Raw genomic sequence first — 23897 nt, forward strand, 5'->3', positions numbered from 1 at the left:
TATACCACATCTCTCTGACAAAAGAAACACAAACTAATAGTGACATCTTGGGGCCTTGAGGAGGCACAGGCCAAATGCTCTGGGCTCTAGGTGAAACCAGTCTGCTGAAGAGGGGTCTGGTCTTAGTGATGTGGGTATCCACCAGTCTGTGACACTTTGCCTTGGGGACTAGGGACTGCTCCCCACCCTCTTTACTTAGGAGTGCAGATATAGCCTAAAAGCTGGAACCTTTGTCACTGGGACCATTTCAGCTGACAAGTGAAGGTTGCACAATTTCCCCAGGGTGTCAAGTGGTGAACGAAAGTTTGTCCTACTGAACTGGCCAAACCAGACAATACAGAGGGTCAGCAAATTTTAGGGACAGAGACTCAATATCATTTCTTTCAGCCCTTGGATTTAAATTTTTGTACCTTACCAGTCAATGGTAAAGACATTTATGCTCAGAGACTGACCATACATCACTTACTGCCATTACTAAGGAGGGTCTGGCAGTTTCTACCTCAGGATCATAGAAATTTTTCTTTCAGCTCCAAACCAGTGATGATGCAGATTGAATACAAACCTGACTGAGGTTTGCTAGTTAATAGAAATGCAGTGTAACAAAATCTAGTGCTAGGTCATGTTTATGCTATGTTGTGAGGAAAACAGAAATCCATCCAATTTCAAATGAAAGGTGGACAACAGCTGCCAGAACTGCTGCTGGAATGAAACTCTGGAAGAAAAAAAGAAGGGTATTAGCATAGGGTAGACAGAACAAATTATTTCCAAAAATTATTGTCAGTAGAAGTAAGGGACCAGAACGGGCGGGATTTTGTTTCACAATATTCACAATATTTATTTCACAATTTCACAGGATTTTATTTCAGCCTGTATTGTAGTTCTTAAGCAGTTACAGAAAAGGTTTATCAAAAAAAAAGAAAAGAAACAATCTGAGAACTGGAAAATCACAGAGAAATGTGAAAGGGATGTTATAATGGCTGCAAAGAAATTGTGAATGTTCAAACACTGTTAAGGATTATAATTTATACAAAGCATACAGATCAATTAAAGCAAAAGAACGTAAAGACTAACTATCCCCATAGATGACACAGCTGGTGCAGGGAAGATTTATCCTTTTAGATCAAACTTGACAGAGATTATTCACTGAAGTGTTTGAGAAACCTCACTGTCATCCCTGTTCGCACATCCCTGAGACAGCCTTGCTGCTACTAAACAGGAGATTTTGGTATTTCAGGTAATTTTTCTGGTCTGTCTGAAACAGCAGGCACAGTTTAGAGTCACACAGTCTCAGCTACATGGACACGGGTTTAGCAGTTTGCAGTAAAGTGCAGGCTTAGGTGAGCACCCTTTAGTTTCCATTTTCTTCAGTCTATTTGTCGTAAACCATCACTGAAATAATAACTTACCTATTGAAAAAAAAGGGTTACAGAGTCAAGTTCTGGCTATGTTTAGTATTGCTATTACAGAATGGTGCCAGAGAAACAGGGATAACGCGACCTTAGATTTTGCTTGAGAGAACACGAAAAATCTGTTATAAACCCAGAGAGACTGAATTCTTGCAAAAATAAGAGAGGGAGATAAGGCAGGACCAGAAGGCCCTAGGAGCTGCCACCACTTGATAAAAACAGTCTGCATATCTGTGAGGATATCGGTTGTGTCATGAGAGGTAGCCTGGTGGTCATAGGAGGTTGTAACTCCAGATGGACACATGCTCTGCCAAGAGGAGAGCAGACAAGAGGCATTAAATCAATTGTTTTGCACAAGACATTTTCAGGCAACAGCCAGCAGGTAGAGTTGACTGAGTCCCAAAATATGGCACATTCAGGAAAAGGTTGTGTCAGGGTAGACCAGAGGTCCAAATGACAAGTATGTGACTCTAATTCAGCATTGATTCTGTTAATTAAGTTAATAGTTCATTCACAAGTATTTGAAGGTCTTTGCGGTGTTAACCCTAGGAAAGTGATGAAGATGGTGATGGTGTGTGCCCGGTAAAGGAAGGTGTGGGGAAGCGTGTTGTGAGAAGGTGCTGGCACATGCCTTTTGGAAACAACTGTTGGGTTGTGCTCCTGTAGCACCGTACCGATCGGCTCTTGCACAGGCAATGCGTGGAGCAGACCGCGGATGGGCTCCATGGCTCTTAATGAATCTAAACAACAGCTGTTCTCTCTTTCGTTGGGCCAAAGTCAAATGCTGCAGCACAAAACATGTGGGTTACAGTGCCATGGAGGGAGCATGCAATTCATCCTCCTGTAGCTGTTGCAGGCATATGCATTTGTATGAGCAGCATTTACATGCATGTGACAGTCTAGAGGAGGGCATGAAAGTCATAAAGTACAGATTACAATTAAAAGGCCCAAAGGAACCACTGCAAGAATCTAATCGGACCTCCTGTGCAATGCAGAAGACTGCACTGAACTAATTTGTTTAAAGTAGACCATGTGTATAGAAAAGAAAATCTTAATGTTTCAGTTTCCTATGTTAATGCACCATGACCTTAGGGAAATTGTTCCAATGATACTGTTCTCACTATTTAAAACACGCAACTTTCTCCTGATTTGAATGTGGCTAGTTTCAGCTTTGGCATTGCTTTGTTAGACCTTCCTTGGCTAGGCTGAAGACCACTTTTACAGACGTAACTGAGCCTTCAACTTCACACTTGCTGAAGTTGGTTACTTAAGTTTATCATGATAGAGCACCCCTTAGTGACTCTTTCTGGTTTATTTCTGAACACTGCTCATATTGTTAGCTGCCTTCCTGAGGGGTGGGCAGCAGAACTGGACACAGTGCTCCAACTGCACTCATTCAGGGGGTCAGTGGCTTAGTGGCCTCTCGAATTGCTGATCCTGAACACCAGGCTCTTTTCTCCTTCTTGATATTCCCTGTTCATGTAGCCAAAGATTTTGGTAGCCCTGGAATTGCACTTGGAACGGTGTTCAGCTCATTGGCCATTTTTTCCATTAATAAAAACAGCTTGCTTTCTTTGTTAAGCTGACAGATTTATAATCAACTCAGTAATTTTGTTTAAGATGTGGGCATGCTATTACCCTACTTTAGCTGTCTTGAACTTTTCCAGTATTTCACAGATTACAGAAAAGAATGAGTTTCTTTGTCAACTCTTCTGAATTTCTTGTATACAAAATTTCTGACTACGTAGCCCTCATCTAGATTTTGAAAGGGAATTCACATTCATTTAAATGCACCTGCTATATCTACAAGAATTTGCATATGCACTTCAAATATGCTAAAACGTATATTTAAATATGCATTACAGACCAGAGAACTGGTGTTCAGCTACTCACAGATTTTAAAATCGGGAAAACACCATTAAAATAATTTACTCTAGGTCTGTCTATGAGGACCCTGGAGCAGGTTCAGTGCAAGGAGGAAAGAGAAGCATCTTGACATTGATAATTAAAGTTGTACATTTTGATCTAACTTTTGCCTGACAGACTGCAGAATTTTTTTTCTGTGCTTGTTAGAAATAACGTCTAATTCCTGCATGAGCTGGAGTAGCTTTTTCAAACAGACTTTTTCACTTGATTCAGAGGCTTCAGCTGAAGAGAAGCTATCAGAGTGACTGAAAAATTTCATCAAAGTGTAATTACCCTCACCATTAACATTTTACACAAATTCTAAATGCATATATATAGTGTCTGTTGCCAGCTATTGGAACTTCACAGAACCACAGAATGGTTGAGGTTGGAAGGGACCTCTAGAGGTCATTGGGTACAAATGCCCTGCTCAAGCAGGGTCTGTTATAGCAGGTTACCCAGGACCATTTCCAGTTGCCTTTTGAATAGCTCCACAGATGGAGACTCCACAACCTCTCTGGGCAAGCTATTCCAATGTCTGACCAGCCTCACAATAAAAAAGTGAGGTTTCATGTTCAGATGGAATTTCCTGGTTTTAGTTTACGCCCATTGTCTCTTGCCCTGCCCAGAAGAGTCTGGCTCCCTCTTCTTCACTTCTTTCCATCAGATATTCATACACGTTGATAAGATCCCCCTTGAGCCTTCTCTTGTCCGGGCTGAGCAGTCCTAGCTCTTTCAGCCTCTCCTCACTAGTCCGTTAATCATCTTTGTGGTCCTGCACTGGACGCACTTCAGTAAGTCCATCTCTCTCTTATATTGGGGAACCCAGAACTGGACACATTACCACGCTTGTGCCTCACCACTGCTTAGGAGTGGCAAAAGATCATCTCCCTCAAACCACTGATAACCTTCTTCCTAATGCAGCCCAGGATACCATTCACTTCTTTTGCTGCACTGATGGCTCACAGTCAGCTTGTTGTCCACCTGGACACCAAGGTCTTTCTCTGTAGAGCTGCTTTCCTGTTGGTTGCCCCTCAGAAACCAACTGGTGAATGGAGTTATTCCTCCCTAGGTGCAAGACTTGGCAGTTCCCCTTGTTGAACTTCAAGATGTTCCTCTCTGCCCAGTTCTCCAGCCTGTCCAAGTCTCTCTAAATGGTAGCACTCTGATGTATCAGACAGTCCTCCCAGTTTTGTATCAGTTTTGAACTTGCTGAGGTGTACTCTGTCCCAATGCCCAGGTCATTAATGAAGAGGCTAAACAGTATTGACACCGGTGTTGAACCTTGTGGTGTACCACTAATTATTTGACTTCAAATGAACTTTGTGCTGCTGATCACAACTCTCTGGGCTCAGTTGTTCACTCAGTTTTCAATCCATCTCACTATCCACTTATCTAACTTGTACTTTGTCAGTTTGTCTATGATGATGTTATGGGAGACAGTATCAAAAGCCTTACTAAAGTCAAGGTAAATGACATCAACTGCTCTCCCCTCATCCACCAAGCCAGTCATCTCATTGTAGAAGGCTATCAGGGTGGTCTGCTTGCTAATCTTGACCCATAAACTCACAGCTGGCTCTGACCTGTCCCAAGGCTGAGCTCCATGCACTCCAGTTGGTCTTTCACATAAAGGGCAACTCCCCCTCCCTGTCTTCCTGGCCTGTCCCATCTGAAGAGCCTGTATCATTCCTTTGCAGCACTCTGCCCACGTGAACATCCCACAATGTCTCTGTAATCCCAGAGGTCATAGACCTGTAACTGCACACAGCATTCTATCTCCTCCTCTTTGTTATGCCTTTGTCTACTCAACAGAACAGATTTCTTACTAATAGAAATCTTTTCCTGGCTCTTGGAACTCTAGTATCTTCTTCTTAGAGAAACCAAATTGAGCTGTGTTATTTTCTCATTGTAAAGCAGGTTTTTCAGACCATGGATTCTGAACCTTTTTCAATCTGTATCCTAATCAGCATTCTTTTCCAAACATAGATCTCAGTGCTGGGTGCAGCTATCCAGATGTGGTCTCCCTAATCCTGTGTACTGTGTGAATAATAACATATCCTTACCATTCCTACTATACTTCTTTGTTTATAATTCCAAGGATTTAAACTTTATGAGTGAGGAAGGTCAGGAACAACGCACAACAGAGAGAAACACATGGTTTGTGTTTGTTCAGTGATGCCTCTCCGTCCCTTTAAAAGATTGAGAGTGGTCCCTTTGGCTGCTGGGACAATCAATCCCCCATTTGCTCAGTGCAATCTGGTGAGACATCAGCCGATGAGCAATGACAGTACAGAAAAAACACACCTGCATATAAACTTTGGAAGCCTAGCCTGAAGGCTGTTGTGAAAAAGGGCTGGAGAAGCTGGGAAATACTTCTAATCAAGGAGAAGTGAGAAGGAAACCCGTTGTATTCTGCAGGGGTATGTGGACAGAAATTATAAGATACGAATTCAAAGGATTGTCAAGTTTTCCGTCCACCCTGCAGGAATAATTTCACCCTACACATACATATGTTAAAATGAAATAATAATGGCTAGATCCTAAATCGATATTGATAGTAAAATAGAATCACAGAATCATTCAGATTTGTGGTCCAAACTGCCGCTCAAGCTCTGAAGTCGCACACACATAAAGGCCTGGATCCCTCATCTTGAGAAGCTCCGTGTAGGTACTGGAAGGCTGCTGTGAAATGCCCGCTTCTCCAGGCTGAACAATCACGTGTCCCTTGGCTTCTCTTCACAGGACAGTTGCTCCAGCTGTTGATCATGTTTCTGGCCTTCTCCTGAATTTGTTTCATTTGATTAATATCTTCCTTGTACCAAGAGGGGCAAAACCAGAGACAGTACTCTACATGCCATCTAAGGAGTACTGAGAAAAGGGGGATAATCACTCCTCTTGCTGTATTAGCCTTGCTGCTGTTGATACAGTCCTGGATCCTGTTGGCCTTTTTGTCTGCCAGGGCACACCGCAGGCTCATGTTCAGCTTGCTGTCTACCAAAACCCCAGTGTCCTTTCCAGCAAAGCTGCTCTACAGCCAGTGCATTCCCAGCCTGTATCACTGCAATGAGTTCTTCCTTCCCAGGTGCAGGACTTGGCATTTGTCCTTATTAAATTTCATGAAGTTCTTGTTGGCCTATTCCTCCAACCTGTCTAGGTCCCTTTGGATGCTGGCCTTGCTCCCAGGCATGCAGACAGGCATCAGTTTAGTATCATCTGCAAACAAGATGAGAGTGCATTATATTGCCTCCTCCAGGCCGTTGATAAAGTTGTTAAACAGGACACATCTTGGTACAGATCCTGCAGTATTTAACTTGTAACTGGCCTCCAGGTGGAGTTCAGCCTATTAACCAGTCCAACCATTAACCTGCTTTTCACGCATCTACTTGTCTGCTGTCCAGACCAAAACATCCTAACTTGGATATAGGAATATTGCAGGAGGAAGTTCCAAAAGCCTTGCTAATATAGAGGTAAATGACATCCACTGCTCTCACATTGATCACCACACCAGTCATTTAATCATAAAAGACGATCAGGTCTGTTGGGCATAAGGACTTTAACAAATTCATGCTGACTGTTCCCAATCATCATCATCTTCTTCACATGCCCAGAAATGTCTTCCAAGATGACTCGCTCCACGATTTTCCTAGGGATGGAAGTGAGGTGACTAATCTGTAGTTTCCCGGATGGCCATTTCAGCCTTTTCTGAAGATGGGCGCAACACTTGTGTTTCTCCAGAAGTCATGTATCTCTTCCAGTCTCCACAACTTTAGAAAAAAAAGATAGAGAGTCAGCTTGCAAGGACATCATTCAGGCCTCTCAGCACCTTGGATGCAGCTTGGTCAGTCCCATGAGCTTGTATGGGTCAAGTAGTTTTAAATAATCCCAGACTGGATACTCAACCACTGCTGGTAGTTCTCAAACTTTTTAACCAAAGGGGCTTGGAAGACTTTGTTTGTTGGGGAGGGCTGAAACAGAAAAGGCACTGAATACCTCAGTCTTCTATGTGTCCGCTGTCACTAGATCACCTGCCCCATTCAGAAATGGACTCACTTTTTCCTTGTTCAGCCTTTTACTACTACTAACACAGTGGCAGGAGCTCTTCTTCTTGCCCTTGACTTCCCTGGCAAAGGTCAATTTTAGGTGAACTTTGGCTTTCCTAACGCCATCCCTACATGCCCAGGCAATATTTGTACATTTCTCCTTTGTAGCCTGTCCCAGATTCCACCTCTCACATACTGCCTTTTTGCATTGGAGCTTTGCTGTGTGTTGACTGTTTAGCCAAGCCCGTATCCTGATATATTTTTTTTCCCCTGAATATTATGATGGACCATTCTTGTGCTCAGAGGATGCTGTCCTTAAAGAACTGACAGCTTTCCTGAGCTCCTTTACCCTTCAGAGCTGTCCCCCATAGGATCCTACCGAAAAGATACCTGAGTAAGCTGAAGTCTGCTCTCCTGAAGACTAGTTTTTACTCTGCTATTTGTCTTCTCCAATAAGTGTGGATTCCTATGGAGATCTACCAAATTCAAGTACATTTCTTAGAGGGGAAAGAAAGGACAAGATTCAGTAACTGCTTAAGGAGGTAACTTCAGTTTCTGGGGTACAAATGCATCTTTTATTTGTGGTTATGCCAAAGTAAAATTTCCTTGAAATCAACTTAAGACTTTTTTCCTTTCCAGATCATAAAATGATTTTTGCAAACAATGGACAAAAAAGGCCCATTTTGCCAGCTAGGCTGTTTTAGACATACAATGGATTGGTTTAGAATTATCTTCAGAGTAGGACAGGGCTGTTTGACAACTAAAGTGCAGCTGAGCTCCTTGTTATTCCAGCTTCAATTAGTCCCATACCTTTGTTACTTTATTAGATATCTGCTGTCAGTGGTGGTGGAAAGGATGCTCACTTTCTTGAATATCACGAGACAACGGAGGGAACAGATTGCTTCAGAGATCCTTCTCACCTTGAGGTCACTACGTGGGACACACGATTTCTGGCAGAGAATATCTAGCATCACTTGGCAAGTGGCAAGGACTCTCAACAGGCAGCGCAGAGGGGCCACCTCTGTTTGGATGGAGAAGAGTTTGGGCGCAAAGATGCAAACTTTACTATTCTGTTTGCTCTTAGGGTCGTCATATGGCCATGATTTATTTTATCTACTGGCAAAGATGTAGCACATCTGACACTAGTAAAATTTATTATTGCATAGCTCTGTATTATTATCAGGCTCTGTATAGGTCTCTAAAGGAGATAATCCAATATCTTTTAGATTAAACAGAGACCTTTCCACATATTTTTGTTACTGCCCATATCACTGCTTTCAGTAGTGATGACTCTGGTATTGGCTCTGCATAGGGCTAAATTTCATCCATACTTGTAGAGAATGTAAAAGGGAAAGAGACTGGAGGAAGGAAAGGTTCGGGTTTTATTTTTATCTTGTTTTGAAAGTCAAAGTGAATTGCATGAATGCTTCCTAGGTCATCCTGAGCTAGCTTGTAAAATAGTATGGTGCAGTTTTCTGTGGTGTTAATTGAGACCAAATAAAAATGAAGTAGAGTTTGCAGGTCTCCAACCAGAGGTCCTGTGTTTTGCTTATTTATCAGGGCAGTGTCAGGATACTTGCGCTGCAAAGGCCTGTACTGTATATGTTGTATGAATAAACAACATTTCTCTCTCAAAAATCTAGCAATCTCACACTTTCTAAAAGCACAAAAATTATTTCAGTTATAAATTATTTGTATTAAAAGATTAGAAGCTGAAAAAAATCCAAAGAATATATCTTCACTAAGCGGGGGTCATTCCTGTGCCTCAGAGAGATGTGAATTTTATAACCACACATAAACAATTACAAACTGCACTATGTTTTAGAGAAATACACCAAATGAGTGAAAGGTTCTGTTAAACTGACAAAAGCCTACGAAATTGAAAGCAGGTACAAACCTTATTCTGACTATTGTTTGTATTTTGAAAACATGAGGTTCCTACGGTTTGTAGGTTTAATTTTTGTATCTTTTATTTCCTTTTTTGGAAGTGAACAGTTGACAGTCTGCTTTATATGCAGCATGCATAGCACATAAATAGCATTCAAATTAAATTCTACACCAGCTGTACATACCCCATACATGTGGTTCACGAATGTTGCTGACTGCAAATGGTGCATATTTTGATTTTCAGTTGATATCTAAAACTGTGAATTATCTTCTGAATATGTAGTGTTTTGCTTTCAATCCCTAGATTACATTTATATCAAGCAAAATAAATACAACTGTCTGATAATCACAACCTGGCTTTCTTCAACTTAGGTAAAGATTAGTTTCTGGCAGAGTGACCCCAAATCTTGTCTTCTTCAAGGCAAGAGTCTCATTTCAGATTTGAAAGGGAAGTTTGGAATGAAAAGTAGCCACAGAGGAAAACCCGGTGTGATTCTATATGCTGCATCCTCTTAACCTGAATTTTCTTGAACGTGAGGCTGCTTTTACTTCTGTAAAGCCCCAGTGTGCCTTTAAGATAGTAAGATTTGGTATTCAGCTATTAGCCTTTTCAGGCATGTTCACACTGCATGACATTTATATAACATTGACTCCCAGCAACCTGTTCCAGCATCCACTGGGCCCAGTATAAAACCTGTGAGGATTTTTTTGGATGTGGCCTGTATCTGGTTCTTCCAATATCCTGGTCAGGAATATGGCAGGGAGCCATCGGAGGGAGGAGAAGTAGCCAGATGGCACCAGTACACTGTTGCTTTGGCATTTTTTTCTGGCCAGCTGACTAGTGCGATCTCTAAGGAGGATTTTCGTTTGTTTGTTCGTTTGTTTTGTATCTTTTCTTTGCGGTAGCCTGTGGACCTGAGTTAAGCTCACTGGTAGCTTGATCACCTTACAGATTTCCCACCTTTTCTTTCCTCTTTTTATTTGTTTTATGTAGTCTTGGAGGGGAATTTACTTTGGTATACTAAAATCTTGCCCTGATTTCATATTCATTTTTCATACAAAAGCCTTGCTGGCTCTAAGGAGAGCCATATGCTTGAAAGACATGCAACACTGATATTTTTTTTCTATCAGCATATCTATGGACATTGTAAAAATTCAAGGCAAACCTCAAAGGGAGCTAAGGACCATATAGATATTTATGCCCACAAACCTCAAAGGGAGATAAGACCTATATAGGTATTTATGCCCACAAACCTCAGAGTGAGATAAGGCTCATATAGATACTTATTCCCACAGCAAAGACTTTCTTCAAAATTCTGCCTGAGTTGAAAATGCCCCCTCTCACTGGCTGTGTCTCAGATGTTGGCATCTTCCTTAACGAGTCGGGGAAGTTCAGGGGAATCTATGGGTGCACCCTCCTGAGGGCAGATGTAGCTGTGAGATTTGTCTTCCCATATCCTCTGAGCTGGCCAGACACAAGCCATTTCTGGTCTATATAACTGTGTTAGCATTGCACTGTGCTCAAGTCAATAAGGCCTGGTGACAGGCTGTGTATATTACTGGTTTGTGTCTAAACAGCTTCTAGACTAGAGCTGGCTTGTATCCAGCCATCTGAGAGCACCGACCAAGCAGCCCGCATGTATCTGCACCTGTCCACGTGGATGTATTATAAATGTGTATGATGCAATATAATTCACTGTTTATAAATGACATATTGTGACACCTCCTCCTTGAAACACTTCCCCCCCCCCCCCCAAAGCCTTTCAGCAATAATCCAACACAGAAACAAGACGGCTAAGAGAATAAGTGCATCACTGGGAGTTACCACTTCTCCTTTGCGTTTGAACCCTGTGATCTGCCTAATTGAGAGATTGATCTTGATTGGTTGTGAGCACCCACGGTTCCTTCTGATGGGAGCATATGGTATTGCACTGTACGCGCTTTGAGCCAGGGAACAGATCTCTCACTACCCGCTTTACACATAGGAGTGACATTACTACAAAGACAGGCGGCAGTAATATAATGCCTTCCAGCAACTGTGAAAACTGTCTGTGTGACTCAGATGCTTTTCTACTTACTGATGATTTAGTTCCAATAGTGCCTTGAAAAACAGTTCGTTGGCCTCCCAAAAGCACAACGCTCCTGGGTCATTTGTCTGCTTGCACCTTTACAGGTGACGCTGTTCCTTCTGGTTTAGTATATCAATAGTGAATGACTGACTTTGATATAAAATGCAACTGTCAAAACATTCCATTAAAAAGCTGCTTTTGGCAAACACCTTTTCAACACGCAGGTTACCGACTCTTAAAAAACTCTGTTCAGATGAAGGTGGTTAATGCTACACCCATTGTGATGACGGATTTTTGTACGAGGCGGCGGCAGCAGCTCGGTTGTTCTAAGGGAAGGAGAAGATAGGAAGCAGCTGCATTTGTGGTCTGCAGATGTTCAAGGCAACACCAGTCAGGAAACTGCTAACTACCTTTAATTGATCAGCACACCAAAGTGAGGGAGTGAGCGTTCACATCTGCGGCCCATTCTTATAACATGTTTCCCCCTCACTAATTCTTGCTACTGTCTGGAAGCTTTCCAGGCTGCTGCTAGTCATCAGAAGACAATTCTTCCATAAAGAATCCGGCATTTCAAGCTCTCCAAGGGCTTTAAATAACTAAGCAGAGGTGTTTCCTGTTATAATAATCGGTTAAACTAAATAAACTGTATTTAGAGAGGATTTTAGCTTGGTTTAAAGGTTTGCTACTCTTGTAGGATTGCTAGGCCTTGGTGCTTTGCTAGCTATGCTGAAAATCAGGTGGAGTTAAAAGGCTTGCAAAAACGGAAATAAAAATATATAGCAGACCATTATAAAGTCAGACGTGAGAAGAAACAACACAAGTCATGTTTAGTCTGCAGGGTCAAATACAAAAGATCTTTCTCCATCTCTTTATTCAGCATTAAAACTGTGGATGCTTTCCTAAACCCGTGTGGTTCGGTGCGTACCTCTGCCTCCAGGTAGCACAGAGGGAACAACCCTGACGTGGGAAAGTAACCCTGGTTTCAGATGCTGACCTGTCCTTGGGGCTTCCACAGGGTCCCATTCAGATTCAAATCTTCTCTCTTGCTCTTCCCCTAGAGCTTCCTAATCCTTAGCGCTACCAGGGAGGAGTGCTGAGCTTCCTCCCAGGAGGCCAGGGCTGCCTCTGCCTTGGAAATGCTAATGTCCCCTGGGCATGGCTGGTGGTGATTAGGACTAGCCCAGTCGCTAAACTGGAAATTGGCTAATCCCTAAACAGATTGTTAGCCTGTGGCTCAGGTTGAGCGAGGCTCAAATCCCAGACTCATCCCATATTCCGTGTCTCTAAGCATTCTTTAAACCTTCATATAGCTTGGGAGAACGCACATAAAACACGACTGCTTTTGGAGTGATAATGTGCTTGCTCCCAACCTTGATATTGGCAGCTTCCATGATGAATGTGGTGACAACCAGTTTAGAAAGGTAAAGATGGATCTAGAAATTAGGGTCTATTCTGCAGATCTGAGAGGTGAAATGTTCGATAATAATAAAAAGTAACAGATGGTAGAATTCCTTCTAATGGGATGTTGTTGGGACTAGGAATTTAACCAGGATTGGGTGTTTATAGAAGTAACAATATTCAGATTTACAGATAATTAAAAATACAAAATTCTGTGAGGAGATTATTTTTTTTTCTTTAGACTTTTTGTCACTCGGTGAAGTTAAACTTAGATTGTTTCTTTATATTGAATGGACACCTGGAAAAAAAGTTTTATCCATATCTGAAATTTAACAGCTTTGCAAGATCTCTGACCAGTGTAACTGCATCAAAGAGCATTGACTAGAATAATCATGGAAAAAGTTTACTGTTATGTTATTCCTGTATGTTTCTTTCCTTTATCTGGATGTCAAGATAATGAATCAAGTGCATAACACAGACAAAGATTACCTGAGTTAGGTAAAAAAATAAACCCATGTAATCTAGGACGCAAAGTAAAAGAATTATTAATTTTTATCAAATATGAATATTTTTCAGTTTGGAGCAAAAGTTTCTACATAATTTTGAATGACCGGAAAAAGAGGAAATACTGTATTACTTGTTTTCTATGAGAAGTGTAGAAGGTATGAAACTAGCACTTGAACAGTAAGAGGGAGGAGAATTTCTTCTTTCAAAAATGTGAAACTGCTAAACAAGAAATATGGGTCTAAAGTCTCACCTGTCTGAGAGGAGCTAATGAGAAGCTGCTAGAACTGTCTGCTGCAACTTGAGGATGAAGATCCTGCTGGGGCTCATGACTAGGTATGGAGAGGTCTCTGAGGGGTACAGCTGACTTGTCACTGCACATACGGCTGCTGCAGAGCATGGAAGTTCATGCCAGTTTGACATGCAAAGGCAAACAGAAGGATGTGGAAAAAAACCCCACATCTTTTGGCAAAAGCTTAACTAAGCCATGCTTTTGCTGTTACTAAAAAAGAGTCCAGGACAGGCTTCTGGCAGTGAGGCCAAGCAGCTTGATACATTCACTTCCACATGCCTAAACACTTGTCCCCCTTGCAACAAGGGGTGGCTATATCCAACCCACCGCCTGGGCATGTGCCCTGGCGTGTGGCATACCTGGGCAGCTCAGGCTGCTGCTGCGCAGACCAAAACTGGGCCAGGGAATGTGCTGACACAGTGAGTGATCACGGGTTTGAGCCTTTGGCCTGAGACTTGCTTCGTTTGTTAGTATAGGTGCTGCCTGATGGAGCCTGATGAAGAAGTACTGTATCTCTTAAACAAATTCTTCTCAGATGTTAACACTCTGCCCACCAATGTCACCTCTCGTATCTTCTTTATGCTTTTCCTCAACTTCTGTTTAATATTTGAACCGAAATAAATTGTGCTGGGGACATTTTTGGTGGCAATTATAGTCCGTGTTGTGGAAGTGGGCCACTGGGCAGCGAGTACCTGCAGCTACTGCTCCATGCCTTGTTCAGTCTCCAACGATTTCACTGAGCTTTCTGCCTGGGGGCCTCCAATTTTGCAGTTCAAGGTCTAAGGCTGCTCCTGTCTATATATATAAATAGGTTGTATATGTGATCGACTGGCTCGCTGGCTGTTTGGCTGACCAACTGTGTCTGTTCACAGCAAGAGGAGATTTTGGTATCCAGGGTGCTGCTTGAATCCTTTCTGTCACTTAAGCCACTTCAATAAAAATACAGGGTAAATTCTAAATTTGACCAGCTCATCAACTAACAATGTCATGTGCTGAGAAGTATCTTAGAATTCAGATATTCTGAATGTTCTGCATATTTCTATATCCCAAATGATTCTGTGTTGAGGTAATTATTCATTCTTTTTGTTAATACTGATGTGTACTGCAAATATTTCCCATGCATATGCTAAGTGATGTTCATGAGAAAATGTCTTTTCCTTGAATGTAACGTGTACAACAGAAGGGCCTATATGCAATTCCAGGGTAAATTGCACACATTGAGGAGTAAATGAAAACTCAAAAAAATTTTTGCAGCACTTGACATCCTTGTGGTGTGTTGACTTCACATGTGTAGTTCCTCTTCTGAACAGTCCTGCCTCATTATTTCTCGGTTTCACTTTGGACATAACCAGATTGACTGCCCACTGACTGCAACTGTGTAATTCCATGGGATCTTCTGGTTTTAGAGCTCTAAGTTGAAGGGTTGATCTATAAATCTGACCAAGAAGTCTCCAGAAGGCTAGTGTGGAATAGATAGCATCAATTTAATGTTCTCCCTTTACTTCGTTATTCATAGATGGCCTGATCCTGCACTTTCAGGGAGACTAATTTGGCATTGGCATAATTCAGTAGTTCAGTTTTTATGGACTGATGATAAAGTTGGACTGATGCCAATGTCAGACTGACACCACAGGTTTGAAGATGGACATCAGAGGCATAAACCAAGAGTTATATATTGGTTTCCCCCATAAGTTCTATCTATATGTGACCCCACTGTGCCCTTGCTCCGAGTCAACTATAATCCACCTGACGGAATTAGCCAGAGCCCATGTATTATCTCACTTCTCTGGCTTGGTAGCTGGTGCTCAGCGTTGTGTCATCTACAGTCATAAGGTTTGGCATCACCTTGGAGAGCAGAGGGCAGAAGACGTGTTTCTTTTTGTGCCTGCGAGGCACCGCCCCCGTGGCACTGGGCTACTTCGCCAGGGAGCGGTTCTATGCAGCTGGAAACTGCAGTCACTAAAAATAGTCAGGAAGGTTAAAAAAAGCAGGAGTGGGGAGAAAAACATTTAATGTGTGATAAAGTAAGTGATTTTATAACTGATTTTATCACTTAAAGTTCAAACATTATTTTCACTAGTCTTCGTCTGGTGTAAATGAAGATGAAAGAAGTTGGACAAGGGGAGACTTGAGTACTGCAGGATGCTTCAGGGATCACGTCTTTAAGGGTTATTAAACACAATTTGTTTTTGTCAGATTCCAATTTGTCTGTGTTTTAGCAAATCCTAGAAACTTGAGTTCTGACATTTTGTATATCCCTCTTAATTATTCATTCTTGAGAATCTGTACTTGTTTGACCTTAAGAATTATTGCCTGTTTACATTGAAGAAGATCCAGTAAGACTTGTCATACATTGTCCTTCACAAAAAATAAAAAAAATATCAGTCTTTCTCCCTGAGTAAATGAGGAAATAAAACAACCCGGGCTGGGTCAATGGTTTTAATACTGGTGGGAAACTCTTAACATGCTGCAGAGGCAGCATCTAAGGAATCTGCTGAGATAGCTGGATCTGCCGTTCTAGGTTAAACTTAGGGATACAGGGCCACACTTTATTAACGTTATGTGGGATGAACTGACCCTTGTGCAGAGTGCCACCAGAGGACTCATGCATCACTTATGTCTGACAAAGCATCCTAGGTGGGACTTTGGGGCTGCACAAGGCTAGTGTGGATGCTCTTTGCAGGAGCTAAGTTTTAAGCACTCTAAGTAAGGTTAATACAATCTCTCTCTTTGTATAGACTTCGTTTTTATTGAGACAAACTTGCACTGAGCTTAACATGATATTGTGTTGCACAAACCCCACTGACTGTAGCAGATCCAGGGCAGACCTGGCTGCAGATTTCCAAATCCCACCTCCACGAAGAATTTCATGGAAACAATTTGTTTTTGGTGATGTCGGTGGTTTTTGCTCAGACTGCGTGGAAGTCTGGGTTTCCCAGGAACTGAGTTTTTGTGGCAGCCTTACTGCTCAGATTACCATGGAGTTGACAAGCCCAGGGCTTGCAGGGTTTGCAGCATTAGGGCAGCCCAATCACCTAACCTTTCTACAGCTGGCGAGGGAGCAAGCATAGGACTGAGAGATCCTGGGTTCTACACCTCTAGCGAGGGCTAACATTTTGTCTCTGCAGCAGGATTCTGGGACACAATTTTCACATAAGCCAGGGCTTCAGGGATTCTGATCTTTCTGTCGCTGGACTGAAAGCAAATCATGGTCTTCACAGGTCCAGTCTTCCTGTGATGCAGTGGTGAAGAAGGCCTGCAAGTACATTGTTTCTTAATGCTCTGTGGTTTGGGCCTGGGTATTACTTGGACGCTGAAGAACTTGTTGGGATGATTGACTTTCCTAGAAATAGACAAGAGTTCAGCTGATGAAAGAGCACTACTCCTTTATCTCAAAGGAAAATATCTAACTGAAATACGTATATTTTTTCTGAATATAATTATTTTTACAATTTTCCCTCACAGTATCAACATTTACACTTTTCATATCAGATCAGGGAAAAAGCCCTCAATTTGATCACAAGATATTTTTCTCATAGAAAAGCTTGTAACGGTATTTAGGACTACAGCACTGAGGTTCATCAGCACTCAGACTTCCTCTCCTTGAATGGCCAATGAGCCACTGAAGCTCAGCACTGCACTACAAATATGAATGATCCCAACTTCCCAAAGGGGAATGGGAAACAAAATGAGTTTAGGAGGTGTAAAAGTCCCCACCATGAGATGTAATCACATATTTCTTCCTCTGCAAATCTGTAACTCCATTGGCTGTGACAATTAGTTTTGAACTAATTCAAAACCCCTACAGGTGAAAACCACATTTTTTTTCTTGTGGTCAAAGACCTCAGTTGTTGACATTCCATTACTTGCCGATGGCCGAGCATCTACATGAGAGCTAGCTTCTTTTTTTTGGTCTCCTTGGAAATAGGAGCTGGACTAGAGCATGGGCTTGGCTGTTGTCTTTCCTAAAAATGGGTTAAGACATGAGGGGAAAGCCGTGTACATGTTGTTGTCAGACTGTACTTGTTCTTTGGATTTGTTTGTAATTTCTCAATCTGTAAAGTGTATGTTTTTGGAGACACACTATGAACTTCTCAAAGTGAGCAGAGAGCAGTACTGCTGCAGAGACTGTAATTCAGGAAAAGCACTGAAGCAGGGTCTGGTCTAAAAGAACTGAGAGGCAGAAAGTAGCAGATTTTGTTACCTTGTTAGCTATCAGCAGGGAATATTGCACAGCTCCAAATTAAATATGAACATTTTGACTTCTGTAAGGCCTTTGACAAGGTCCCATACAACACACTTGTCACTGAATTTGAGATAAATCGGTTTGGTGGATGGACCATTTGATGGATAAAGAATTGGCTGGAAGCCTCATCCAAAGAGTTACAGTCAATGGCTCAATGTCCATATGGAGATCAATTACAGGTGGTGTCCTTCAGGGGTCCATATTGAACGGTCCAGGCGTACTGTTCAATAACTTTATTAATGACATAGGCAGTGGGATCGAGTGCACCCTCAGCAAGTTTGCTGATGACACCGAGCTCAGTGGTGAAGTTGATGTGCCTGAGGGAAGGGTTGTGATCCAGAGGGACCTTGACAGGAGTGTGCAGAGGGGTTGGACTAGATGATCTTTAAAGGTCCCTTCTGACCCAAACCATTCTAGGATTCCATGATTCCATTATTCTATTTTACATTCTGTAATGAAAGAAATGTGAAACCTCAGTGATTCAGAAGACAGAATTCCCATTTAAACATACTTTTAACTGATCATGGAGACTCTGAAATTTTTTCATCTGGCTAAGTATTTTCATTATCTTGCCTGTGTTTTAAGGAAGGCAGTGGGTGCAGGCTGGAAGGCTGTAGAGCACAATCTAAAGGCCCTATCCTACACCCTTAAGTTTGGGAAAGAGGTCCTGGAAACCTGGCAAAACATCCTGCTTGAATTGGTCTACCATAGTCATCCTCACAGCAGCTGCAGGCTTGGGGTCCATTTCCTGGGATATTGCTTCCTATGCTCAAAATTAAGATCATAGTTTTTAAGTCCAAACAGTCTGAAAGCTCATGGTTTCTTCTTGGTTTTAGCATCTAAGATTCTGACATATTATTTTTTTCATTTTCTGACTTCGTTGACTGTAAATATTCCCTTGCTTTTTTCCATGGCTGCTCTTCAGCCAAACCAGCTATTAAAGCATCCTTCTTTGGCTATCACCCCGAATTTCTCTTTTTTTGTCCCTGACAAATTCCTCTTCGTAATATAAGCCACTCATTGCTTTTTTAATATGTTCTGGTTACATCCTGGTGCCTTCTCTCAGCATTTGGGTCTTCTCAAGGGTCACCACCCCACATCACCTCAGTAAAGTGCTAGATGCATTGGTCCCTCTTGTGGCTGTCATATGTCAGCAAGGTACATAATATGATAAAGTTCAGAATAACAAAAAAACTTCACACTGAGACTTGATTGATGTCTAGACTGATGGGAAACCTGTGATAACAGACTGCCTAAGGCACAGACAAGCAGTTACTAGCTGACTTAGTTTGCCCAGTGGCAAAAAACACCCCAATGACACATGCCTGGGGCACCAGCTTTCCAAGGCAGGAGAGGGTGGCTGATAATCTGCTGTGAGCAAGACTGAAACTCCTTCCTGACTGAGTTAAGGACTAAGAAATCCTTCTGAGTTGAAGGATGTAGGGAAGAGGAAGGCTTGAAACTAGTTAGTCTCCAAAGGAGGTGGAGTACAAAAGGAAGCCAGGTTCCCAGGATCCACGGGAAAGAGCAGAATGGAAGGTGGATCATCTGCCAAGAGACTGTGAACATGTTGCACCCTGTCAGCTGTACCATGGAGGTCACCTTTGGAGCTAAGATAAATGTAGACATATACATGGCTTTCTTTTCATTGCTTGTTTATCAGCTTCTGTAAACTATATACTGTGAGAGGCTGAGCAAATGCCAGTGACTCGGTGCTAATGCTCTGGCTCTTTGGCCATCTTCAACCAACCAGTGGATTGAGGCTACTGCGCTCAGTGAAACCTATCATACAATCATAGAATTGCTTAGGTTGGAAGGGACCTTTCAGATCATCTAATCCAACCATCAACCTAACACTGACAAAAACCATCACTAAACCATATCGCTAAGCACTGTGCCTACCTGTCTTTTAAATGCCTCCAGGGAATACATTTTTCCTGGTGAAATGAAAGACAGACAGTTTTCCCCTGCCACAATTCGCTTGTTTGCCAGACATTCCTGTATAACAATCTTTTTAGTATTAAGTGATGATGATGATAGTAGTAAATTCTCCTCTGATGAAATTCAAACCTCCCTATTTGGATATTAAAAGCTGCACAAAAAGGCAGAAGGCAAAAATTTTCCTTAAATATGCTAGTGTCCCTGTGAATATGTAATGGGCACTTACGTATTTTCAGTCCAAGGCAGGAGGCAGTGCTCTGTGTCACAGCTACACACCCCGTGCTCTGTGGCACTAGTGCATCCAGTAAAAGGCATTAAAGGGATAGTGGGGATGCCAGGACACATGTTGCCCCTAGATAGACTGTGTTCCAGTGAATGCCACCTTGCAGCTCGTAAGAAGGTTGTTCTGCCAAAATGTGGCTGGGGCTTCAGGGGCTAAGACTGATCCTGATCCTCTTTGTGCTAAAGTGAATTGGGAGAGATTTCCAGACAGAAATGTAGAGGTATGACAAAAAGCTACAGCCTGTGTATTGAGAACCAAGAGACTCAGCTCCTGTAGGTAACTCTATACTCATAAATAAAGCAGAGCCTCATTTAGACAGTGTTGGTGCAGCTAAAGGGCCACAAGGGAGGAAACCTGGATTTCTGTGGGTTAATTTGTGAGTGTGTCCTCAGCTGCCTTTAAACGGGCTTTTGTATGAGTGGAAAGAGGGCACGACTTCTGTTTGGGGAAAGATCCCCGTTATTGGAGACAGTTATGAGCTGAGGATGGATTTTCTGTGACTGCTGGTGGTGAGCAGGGAAGAGAGTGGTAGGAAAAGCTCTGAGCCTGGAGGCAGGGCTGTGAACTGCATATAAGAAGCAAAGCAAGGGCTTCCTCATAAAAAGGTGTGTCTGTGGGTTTGTACCTGAGTGTGGGGCTGCGGCTTTTAGAGGGGTCAAAATAAAGCAAACTAGACTGATTAGATTATGAAACTAGGAGGCAGGAGGTCTTTTTATTTCTAACTTGCTGTACGATTACTGCCAACTCATCTAATTTCTCAGAGCATCAGTTTTTCCATCTGTGAAATGTGGATGATGTGATGACCATCAATAAATTGCACAAAGTAAGTGCAACATGATACCTACCCCCAGATTTTTATTTAGATACTCCACCACCTTTGAAATCGCATTGAATAAGTGACTTGAAAGCTTTGTCGTAAATCTGAATATCGCTGACACATTAAGAAGAATGAGGTGATCAGAGGATGAACTGCATTAGCAGAAGAAGTAGGTTTAAATCTGGTATAAATGAGTTTGAACTGCAGTGGTATGAAGGTATTTTTGTTTAGGTATTCTGCCAGAATGTGAGGCATTCACATTTTTATCCTTTTCATGGATTTTCTTGGAACATAAACAACATATATATTATTGTTACAACTTTGCTGAAGTGAGTGAATCAAATACAATTTGACTGGTTTTGATGAATCGTGTAGACAAGATTTGTTGTACAGGAAGTAATTTGGAACGTAAAGAGGGAAAAAAGGAGAGCTGTATGAGGCATCCATCATAGGCTGCATTTTTTTGCTTTCTCACAATAAAGAGATCAAAGAGGAAGCATTTATTTTGCAGAAGACTGTGCACCGATTTGAGGATAGTCTTTGCACCAGCAATGGATGTCACCCTACAGAATTTCACAAACTCTTCTACCAACTTTACAATCTCAGGGATTGAGTATGTCTTTGAAACGTGGGGTAAAAGAAGATTCAAAGAAGTGCAGTTTTGTCTTTTCCGAATAAGCCACTCATGAATTTTGTGGAAAAAAGGCTACGGGACTGGCCCTAAAAGAGACCTGAATTGCAACTTCAGTTTCAGTGCTATAATATAAACCGTGCATTTTAATGTGTACGTGGCGCTTGCAGCAGTACGATAATACGGAAGCATAACAATTACATCAGTAGAATGAACACATTTCTAATGGTATTTGTGTTATATGGATATATGGCTGTTGGCCTGTATGCTGATACTTTCATTGCTGCCATATACATGCAATCTACTTATGGTTAAGGTTGCCAGGCAAGTAATTACCAGAATGGAGTGCTAAGCAAGCAGTCCCGGTGTCAAAGAATCTGACCTTGTGAAGATAATGAGACAAGGAGAATTCAGAACAGATGAAAGCCAAGAGCACCTACTTTATCTACTGACAGCCAGAGAACACCTTCATGCTCAATCAGTTCCTGCTAATGAGACAAGATGGGGCAAGATGGTAAAACAGCAGTAACGGGCAAACTTTTTTTCAGCTTAATGATCTATAACTTAGTTAGATAAAATTGTCTTTTAAACCAGGCAGGAACATAAGTATGAACAGAGAAATACAAAGAATGTATTTAATACCTTTTGGGATTGTTTACATTATAATGGGGAATGATTAATGGGTGGGGAAATATACCCTGCAGTGCGGCTGGGGGAAGCTTAATCCATTTAACTTATCAAAGGGAAGGCAAAAGGGCAATGCGATCACTCTCTGAGAGTCCACATCAAGAGAGGAGCACGGTAATGGAGGGATTTTCATCCTGGCTGGCAAACAGACGCCGCATACAGTGTCTGGAAGCTGAAACCAGAGAAATTCGGGTGAGAAATGGTGAGCCTTTATCCATGAGGGCAGTTTATTACTCAGCATCATGGGGGGCTCCTTCTTCCTCAATTGAAAAATGTAATTTAATTTATATAAATTAAGGCTGTATGCTTTTTGAAAGGTATATGTGCTTTTTTATGTTTGTGAACACCTGGGGGTCCAGGGATCACTCTGAAGGGATCTAAGAAAGGTAACTAAGGAGTGCAAGTTGATTGTCGGTGAGCCTGAAATCCCCATACAGCATCTTCAAACCTATTGGAAAGTTTAAGGGTATGCAAATTGTAAAAGGTTGAAAACTAATGGACTAGCTAAATTGAATCTTGGATTTGGATCAAGAATTAATGTAGAGGAATTTTAAAGTCTCTCTTACACAGAATATCAGACTAAACAGTCACTCTGGTCTATTCTTATTTTGCAGTCTATAAATAGGACTAATATTGTAGAGCCAGATCGAGATTAGGAAATTCTGGCATATGCTGTAGATTACCTCTTCCAGCGCATGTAAACTGGGCAGCCTTGTGAGGTGTTTGCAGGATAGCTAGCTGATTTTCTAAATTATCTTGTTGCATTCCTTTTTCCTGCCATTTTAAAGCTATGCAGAAATTACAAGGTGTTCCTGATGCTCACATAGAGTTGTAGCCTCATTCTTTCCATTCTCTATTGAAAATCTCTGCATTTATTCTCTAAAGGCTTGGTGAGAAGGTGGCATGGGGAGGGAATGGACTCTGGAAAAGAGTTGCCTGTAGTGTCAATCTTACTTGAAACTCCAGCCAAAATTACAAATAGCAAAGGTCCTTGGCAGGTTGATGGCAGAAGAGAAATATAAACTCAATACCTGAGTCGCTGTTTGAAATCCTTCTCCTTTACTGTTTATAGCAAAGAATTTAAGCCACCCAGCATGAAGCAGACCACCTGGAAAGCACAGATCAGAGTTTCTGAGAGGCGTTTTTCCTGTCCGGGGGCTCTGGGAGCAAAGGGAAAGGCACTGTCCTCTTCTGTGGCTCCAGTGGGGAGGGGGTTGAGAGGTTACAGAGCCACACTTTTCCCACCCCTGTTTCCCTTCAGAGCTGTCTCCACTCCATATTCAAATTCAGTGACTGGTGCTGATGTTCAGACCCATCTCTTCAGTTGAAGGAAAAGACAAGCCCTTGCCTCTGGAAGCTGCTGGATGGAAGTCCTGCTCTTTCTATACTGGGAGAGAACTGAAGCGTAACTCCAGAGGCCAAGGTCAGAAAGGAGACATCCAGGAGCACCAGAGGATTTTCAGGATCAGTTTCTCTGGCCAGCCCAGAATTTCACCCAGCAGTTTCTGTGCTGACCCGTGATGAAGCTGGTTCGCCCTTTAAAAAAAAACACATAGTCTTGATTTAGTGTCTCAGAGCAACCAGACCACTCTGGGGACTTGGTTTGCTCTTAATTGAGGTAAAAAACTAATGGTAGTTCCCAAATGCAAGTCACTCCTGGAGCTTGAATGAGCTGTCACTCCTGCTGCAATGCTCCCCTCCATTTCTTACCTCCTCTAGTAAGCAATGAAATACCTATTAACGTTAAGACCTCACCCAGATGATGATTATGCTGATTAATTTACAGACCTG

The sequence above is a fragment of the Rissa tridactyla genome, chromosome 2 (genome assembly GCF_028500815.1).
Source record: "Rissa tridactyla isolate bRisTri1 chromosome 2, bRisTri1.patW.cur.20221130, whole genome shotgun sequence".
Classification (NCBI taxonomy): domain Eukaryota; kingdom Metazoa; phylum Chordata; class Aves; order Charadriiformes; family Laridae; genus Rissa; species Rissa tridactyla.